This window comes from Danio rerio, chromosome 8, assembly GCF_049306965.1.
Source record: "Danio rerio strain Tuebingen ecotype United States chromosome 8, GRCz12tu, whole genome shotgun sequence".
Taxonomy (NCBI): domain Eukaryota; kingdom Metazoa; phylum Chordata; class Actinopteri; order Cypriniformes; family Danionidae; genus Danio; species Danio rerio.
The window spans coordinates 8479178-8485874 of NC_133183.1; positions in this window are offsets into that span (position 1 = coordinate 8479178).

Here is a 6697-nt window from a genome sequence, read left to right on the forward strand (position 1 = left end):
GTAGTGCATTTAGTGATTATTTGGTATTTTAGTCATCAGTAGGCATCCTTCATCTTCTCATCAATGGCATGCAGTCTAAACAGACTCTTGGTCATTGTGTGTAACAGTTTTAGACATCTTCTTGCACACTTTTAATGCTTCCAAAAGGTTTGCTGCACCTGTAAAGTGCCCATGTCATGTAGTTGTTCAGTATGATGCGATTTACTTTATACACTGTAAAAAGTGAAAACTTAAACAAATTACTTCGACTTGTTACAATTAAATGAATAAAGTTTGACAAACTTAATTTATGACAGTTTTCAGTATAAAACAAAAAAAAGTTATTTTAGGTGTAACAAGTTTTAGTAATTTGTTAAGGGTGGCGCAGTGGTGGAGTGGGTAGCACGTTTGCCTCACAGCAAGAAGGTTGCTGGGTCGCTGGATCGAACCTCGGCTCAGTTGGTATTTCTGTGAGGAGTTTGCGTGTGGTAAGACGTGCGGTACAGTTGAACTGGTTAGACTAAGTTGTCCGTAGTGTATGAGTGTGACAGGCCCAAATTACAGGCCGGCCGGAAGGTGTAAAAAAGTCGTTATCATATGGAACTTAATTGTTCCAAAAAAGAGCCGACCCCGCAATCATACAGGACAAAGGCCAAAGAAGAAGATACGTAATAGTAATTTATAAGAAGATAGTAATTTATTTAAGAAAACAAGAATGGAACATTATATACAGTACAAATTTTCACGAGCAAAGAGGTGAACTCAAATGCAGAAAAACAAAAGTCTTTAAGGAGTGGGTCTCAGAAAAAGTAAAAAAAAACAAAGTAACCCAGTTGGGTGAACACTGAGGAAGCACCAAGGAAAAATTCAGAAACAACAGCCGCTCACCGGAAGTCCTGGACACAAATACAGGGTGAGTAACAGAATGCTTCACACAAACACACAATTGACAACATACTATCAAACATGAAGGGAAATGACGTGCTATAAATAGGAAAAAAGGCAATGAGAGGCAGGTGGAATAAATTGGCTGAAGTAACATGTGCTCCTGTGACTGTAAATAAAAGCAGGTAAAAAGAGGTAATCTGTAACTATTAATGGTGAACAATACTTATACTTGCTATAAATGAAATACTATGACTTGTTACATTTAAAATAGCCAACTTAATATATTACTGAAAACTGTTATAAAAATAACTTTGTCAAACTTAATTCATTTAATTGTAACAAGTCAAAGAATTTTTTTTAAGTTTTTTACTTTTTAAGGTGTGCAGTTGAAGTCAGAATTATTTGCCCCCCTTTTAATTTTTTTTCTTTTTTTAAATATTTCCCAAATGATGTTTAACAGAGCAAGGAAATTTTCATGGGATGTCTGATAATATTTTTTTTCTGGAGAAAGTAATTTTTTTATTTCAACTATAACAATAGTTTTGAATTTTTTAAACACCATTTTACGGACAAAATTATTAGCCCCTTTAAGCAATTTTTTTTCGGTAGTCTACATAGCAAACCATCATTATACAATAACTTGCCTAATTACCATAACCTGCCTAGTTAAACCTTTAAATGTCACTTTAAGCTTGAAAAATATCCAGTCAAATATTTACTGTCATCATGGCAAAGATAAATTAAATCAGTCATTAGAAATGAGTTAGTAAAACTGTGTTGGGTGTTTCGGTTTTCCCCACTGCCAAAGACATGTGCTACAGGTGAATTGAATGAGCTAAATTGGCCGTAGTGTATATATAATGGCACTCCATTATCCAAGCTGGAAATATGATCTTTTAAAGTAACCAGTCTGACGCGACGAACTCATCCAAGTCGTTATATTCTTTTCTTGTGTTTATTTGTTCTTCAAAGCAGGAACAATCCTTTTCTTTATATAACGATACAATATGGAACGACGGTCAAAAACTGTATCACTCCGTCTCTTCCTCTCTTTACAACAAGGATATGACGTGATCAGTCATCAATAAGCAAAGGCATAATTAAAGCATGCAGTAATAATTTAAACATTATTTTGATTGTAGACAATATAAATGCAATAAACAAATAACAATAACTATACATAATATTTTACAACTTGCATAATAGATATGGCTCTAACATTCCGGCCCCAAATTGTATAGGAGCGAGACTATATCAATTACCACTTATTCTTTACAGAGCCATAAGTACTGAGTTCCCTTTTTTTTTTTTTGTCCTTTGCTTGTGGTTGCATTTATCAACTCAAATAGTCTCTTCTAACAAACAAAGCTTAGTAATAGGTCTTTCTAATGTATTGGTTCTTGTTTGCACCACAACACGTCTGACTATCCCCTTTGAGTCTGGCTTAGTCTTTATGATCCTGCCCATCAACCATGAGTTTCTTGGTGCAGAGTGATCCACTATCAGGACCACATCTCCTATTTGCAAGTTCCTGTGGGCCTTAGACCATTTTTGACGTTCTTGCAATTGAGGCAAATATTCGGCAGTCCATCTGGTCCAAAACAGATCTGAGAGATACTGCACTTGCTTCCAGCGCCTGCGTGCATAAAGATCCTCTTTTCTGAATATGCCTGGTGGCAGCATCGCTTGCGTTTTTAACAACAATAAGTGGTTTGGTGTCAGCGCATCCAGATCATTTGGATCATCTGATGACTTTGTGATCGGTCTGTCATTTACAATGGCCTCCACTTCGCATAAGACTGTTTGAAGACCTTCATCGTCTAAGTTTTGCTGCTTTAACACAGAGTTAAGCACTTTCCGTACTGTACGAATTTGCCTTTCCCACACACCTCCGTGGTGGGATGCTGCAGGTGGGTTAAAGATCCAGTCAATGCCCTTTTTGCTCATTGCATCTTGTATTTTGTTCTGATTTAGAGCTGCCATTGCTTCTCGCAGTTCTTTATCTGCACTTATAAAGTTAGTTCCCTGGTCTGAACGTATAACAGCAACCTGTCCTCTCCGACAGATAAAACGACGTAAGGCATTTATGCAAGAATCTGTGTCTAAAGAATGAGCTACTTCTATATGAATTGCTCGGACTGCAAGACATGTAAAAATAACGCCATATCTCTTAACCAGACTGCGGCCTCTTCTGATTTCCAAGGGTCCAAAAAAATCAATACCGACGTTGGTGAAGGGAGGCTTGTCCCCTACAACTCGATCCTCAGGCAAATCTGCCATCTTTTGTATTAGAGGCTTAGCATGCATCCGTCTGCATTTCGAGCATTGTGCTATGACTTTTCTAATTGCAGAATTTGATTTTGGAATCCAGTACTTTTGTCTCAATTTTGCCAACATATGGTTCCTACCACTATGTCCAAGCTCTTGATGTATGTGTTGAAGAATCAGAGTAGCAATGCGTAAGTCTTTAGACAAAATAACTGGATGCTTATTCTCTTCTGGCATTGCAGATTTATTTAATCTGCCTCCCACTCTCAAAACTCCATCCTGAAGCACTGGATCCAGCTTGTAAATAGGACTGTTCCTTTTAACTGGATGTTTATTTCTTAGCAAAGTTGTAATCTCCTCTGCAAACTTCTCTCTTTGAGCGAAACAAATTAATTCAGTCTCTGCTCTTTCTAACTCGTCCACAGTAAGAGCATCGCTCCACCAGTTTTCTTTGTAGTTTTGCATTTTTTGGATAAGCAAGATGTTGCGTTTACCCGGATTACTTTCCTTCTGATGAATTACATCTTTCAATTCCTTTCTTTTCTTTTGCTTGCACAGCAACACCTTTTTCAACCGCATAAACCAGGCTACTGCTCTTTTTAATTGATGCCACTTAGAGTAGTAGTCGATGAGTTGGTTAACAGCGTCCTTGCTCGTTTCCACGACTGCAGCATTGACTGAAGCACATTTTTTAACTTCAGTATCATCTTTATTGATTTTACCAATGTCAATTGGTCTTTCGGGCCATTCCTTTTCGTCTTTTAACAAGTAACTTGGTCCTTGTATCCAATTTTTACATCTGATGAATGCTTCTGCTTTCATGCCTCTGGAAGCATTGTCTGCAGGATTCAACTTTGAGTTTACGTACTTCCACTGATCTGCTGTTGTGCATTCTTGAATGACTGCTAAACGGTTAGCAACAAAAGTCTTAAATCGGGTGTTCTGATTCTCAATGTATTTCAACACAGTCATGCTATCTGTCCAAAACACTGATTTTTCCAAATTCAAGCACAGTTCTTGCTGCATCATTTTGTCGATTTTGACTGCCACAACCGCAGCCGTCAACTCCATTCTTGGAATTGTAATCTGTTTTAAAGGTGCCACCCTTGATTTAGCCATTAGAAAGGAACAGTGTCTTTCACCATTTTCATTCTTTATCATGATGTAAGTCACAGTACCATAACCTGCTTCACTCGCATCAGCAAAGTGATGCAGTTGAGCCATTTTTGTAGATCCAAAATTTACTGGTTTGATACATCTGGGCACTGCAAACTCAGAAAGCTGCTGTAAGTCCATAAGCCAATTGCTCCATTTTTGATTTTGATCATCATCTATTTCTTCATCCCAGCCTTTTTTATCTTTACATAGGTTCCTCAGTAGTTGTTTAGCTGGCAAGACGACAGGCGCTAAAAATCCAAGAGGGTCGTATATTGAGCTAACTACTGAGAGTATTCCTCGTCTAGTCGGTTGTTTTGATTGTATCTGTACTTTGAATGTGAACATGTCAGTTTCCGTGGACCACTGAACCCCTAGAGCTCTTTCCATTGGCAATATATTGTGATCCAAATCCAGGTCTTTGACTGCTTTAGCTCTGTCTTCAATGGGAATGCAAGACAAGACTGCTCTGCTGTTACTAATCCACTTTGTTAAGCGGAATCCACCACTAGAGCACAAGTTCCTGAGCTGCTCTGTTAAGACAATAGCATGATCCTCGGTAGGCACAGAGTTTAAGTAATCATCAACATAAAAGTTGTGCAATACTGTGTCTACTAGTTCTTGGGGAACGTTATGTCTGGCATCTTCCGCTGTTCTCTTGAGTGCATAGGATGCACAGCTCGGTGAAGATGTAGCTCCAAACAAATGTACAACCATCCTATACTCTACGAGGGGTTGTTCCAAATCACCCTCTGGCCACCATAAGAAGCGTAGAAGATCAGCATCCTTTTCTGGAACTTTTACTCTGTAAAACATAGACTCTATGTCTGCCATAAGAGCCACTGGTTCTTGTCTGAACCTAATCAAAACTCCTAGCAGAGAGTTAGTAAGATCAGGTCCCTGTAGCAGTTGCTTGTTTAAGGAGGTTCCCTTATAAGCTGCATTGCAATCAAAGACTACACGAAACTTGTGTTTTTTAGGATGGTATATCCCATGATGGGGAATATACCATACTCTGCCATCATTTCGGTTCAGTTGCTCCTTTGGAACTTGGACTGCATAACCTCTTGTTATGATATCCTTCATGAACCCTTTATAATCCTCATGCAATTCTGGGTTCAAACTCAGCTTTCTTTTCAAACTACTAGCACGCTGCTCTGCAACACTGTGGTTGTTTGACATTTTTACTTGTTCGTCTTTCAATGGCAATCCAATGCAGTAGCATCCATCCACTAATTGTGTTGACTTTTCAACAAGCTTCATAAACTGCTTGTCTTCCTTTGACATCTCCGGTTTGTCTTCACTGCAGCGTTCAGAAAATTCTGTATTATACTGTTGCACCAACAGTTGCTCGATACTCTCAACTGAAATTCTATTGACCGCCATGGCCGATGTTCCTTCCTTACTACTACAACAGTGATCTGTTTCTTGGCTGAGTCCATTTACTATCCAACCCACTGCTGTTTTTAATGCATATGGACCATTTCCTTTACTATTAATGACTTCCCAAGGTTCCAGTGCCTTAGGAATGTTGGTTCCTATCAACAAACCAATGTCTGCATTAATAGTAGGAAGGCTCACTTTACTCAGATAAGGCCATTTCTCTATGAGCTCTTGCGATGGAATGTTTTCTTTCTTCACTGGAATACTTTTCTGTGTATAAACTCTAGGAAGATCTATAAACTTCTTTTCTTCTAATCCACAGACTTCCAAATCAGAAACAATGTAGCTATCAACAAGCTTCTCTTGTCCCATCGTTCGGAGCAGTATTTTTGTTTTTCTTCCTCTAACATTTAACTGCTTCATCAACGTGTCAGTGCAAAATGTAGCTGAGCTACCTGGATCCATAAAAGCATAAGTTTCTAGAATTTTCTCACTTTTTTTGGATTTGACTTTTACTGCTACGATTGCAAGAATAGACTCACCCTCTCCGGCCCCAGTACAACCACATGATTCCTTTTCGAGTGAGAACAGAGGAGCGGAAATGCACTTTTCCTCCGTGCTACCTTCTTTTCTTTGCTTGTGTACTTCGTCATTCTTTTTATCAATGTGGAGTATACTTGGGTGTCTCTGTGAACATTGTTGGCATATCATCCTTTTTCTACAGTCTTTGCTAAGATGACCCAAAGTCAGACAGCCAAAGCATAAGCCTTTTGCCTTTAAAAAGTCAATTCTTTCTTTGGAAGAGCATTCTACAAACTTCGCACAGGATTCAAGTGGGTGGTTCTTCTGACAAAACAAACATGGTTTCTCAAATGCACTGGCAGTTGCAACTGGGGTTCTTTTTACAGGAGAGTTGGTTGTTTCCTTTCCAAGAGGATTAATGGCTGTTGCAAAGCTGCTACCCTTTGGTGGAATTCTATTCTTAATTTTGATATCGAAAGATGTGCTCTTTCCCTTTCCTTCA